Genomic DNA, 2,000 nt, shown 5'->3' on the forward strand with positions numbered 1-2,000 from the left:
GACAACCCGCCAAAGCTGCATGCAAAGAATAGTGCCGCAAAGCTGAAAAAGGACACATGAATGTGGCGTGAGTTCCATAAGAGCTCCACTCACAACACAAGTGAGTGTTGGGCCAAACAGTCACTGGTGGCTGAGCTAAAGGTTTTAGAATCATATGCATGATCCGACTCTAAGTCAGAACTCGATAAGGGAATGAAAAGGGGAAGAAAATTATCGATGCGGAGCCCAACGCCACCGTTGCCACCACGAAGATCCAAAAAGAGGAACCCAAAGACCCAGAGGAGGAGGAGCGCTTCTTCCACTCCCAGATGTGGGTAAAGGGCTCCCCGCTACAGTTCATTGTTGACAGCGGGAACCAAAAGAACCTCATTTCAGTAGAGGTCGTGAAGTAGTAGGGCTTATTGACCACAGCACGTCCACAACCGTACACCAATGGGTGGCTTCACCAAGGACGGGATTTCGTGTAAGGCAACAGTGTCGCCTACCATACAACATCAAGCCCTTCACAGATGAGGTATTGTGTGACATTGCTCCCCTTGATGTTTGTGATGTATTATTAGGACAACCATACTTGTGGAAGCAACATGCTATGCATGATTCAAGGCCCCATGATGTTATTGTTACTTTGGGAAATAAGTTGTACAGGATACCGGAGGTAGCACCGCCTACTACCATATCTTTAGTTACTGCAAAACAATGCTATAAGCTCATTTCCAAAACTGAGAAATTTTTTTTCTTGATGATACTCCCTTAAGGAAAGAAGAAGAAAGTGGTGACAACCTCCAGACAAGGCTCCTCTACACAACAACTATAGATGGACAAGGTCGTGGAGGAGTAAGAGGACATATTCACCTCCCCCATAGGGGTTCCTCTACACTGTCAGGTCAAACACTCCATTGATCAGACCCCAGCTATGTCGCTGCCCAATGGACCAATCTATCGGCTCTCCGTTTTGGAGAATGATGAAAACAAGAGGTAGATTCAAGAGCTGTTGCAAAAGGGTCACATCGGTCCAATTTCATCGCCCTGTGGGAGCCTAATCGTGTTGGTACGGAAGAAGGATGGGACTTGGAGACTCTGTATTGACTATCGGGCACTGAACAAGATCACTGCCCATAATAGGTACCTGATCCCATGGATTGATGACCTCCTGGAAAAACTGAAGGGGGAAAAATATTTCAGCAAGATCGATTTGAAGTCAGGATATCATCAGGTACTAATTGAACCCTCTGATGTGTGGAAGACTGCCTTAAAAGCCAAGGAGGGCCCTTTCGAATGGTTGGTTATGCCTTTTGGATTGAAAAATTCTCCTGCAACCTTCATGAGGCTAATGGATGACCTATTGCGGCCATTCATTAACTCATTTGTAGTGGTATACGTGAATGACATCCTAATCTTCAGCCAGAGTTGGGAAGAGCACCTCCACCACATCCGACAGGTTCTCCAAACACTACAGCAACACAAGTTATGTGCTAATTTGGAGAAATGCACTTTTCGCATGACCCAGGTTCAGTATCTAGGATACATTATTGATGAACATGGGGTGCATGTGGATATAGCTAAGATCCAAGTCATTAAGGATTGGCCATCTCCGACCACTCCGACAGAGCTTTGCAGCTTTCTAGGTCTTGCCAACTTCTACCACAGGTTTGTGTTGGGATTTTCTCATATCACTTGGCCCTTGAGTCAAGTCACCAAGGGAGGAGCGAAAGAAAAATTATTTTGGTCTGAATCTCAATAGAAGGCATTCACAGAGTTGAAATATCGCCTCTGCTCGGAACCAATGCTTGCATTACCAGACTTGCAACAACCATTTGAGGTCGAGACAGATGCCTCTGACTATGCTATTGGGGCAGCCCTTACTCAACATGGGCATCTAGTGGCATACCATAGTGAGACACTTTCAGACATAGTCCAAAAGTATCCCACTTATGACAAAGAGATGTATTCCATTGTGCAGGCCTACCTACAATGGAAGCATTACATTTTGGGAAAGAAAA

This window comes from Pinus tabuliformis, chromosome Q, assembly GCF_031772625.1.
Source record: "Pinus tabuliformis cultivar Carrire ecotype Pingquan chromosome Q, CPIR1, whole genome shotgun sequence".
In the NCBI taxonomy this organism is placed as follows: domain Eukaryota; kingdom Viridiplantae; phylum Streptophyta; class Pinopsida; order Pinales; family Pinaceae; genus Pinus; species Pinus tabuliformis.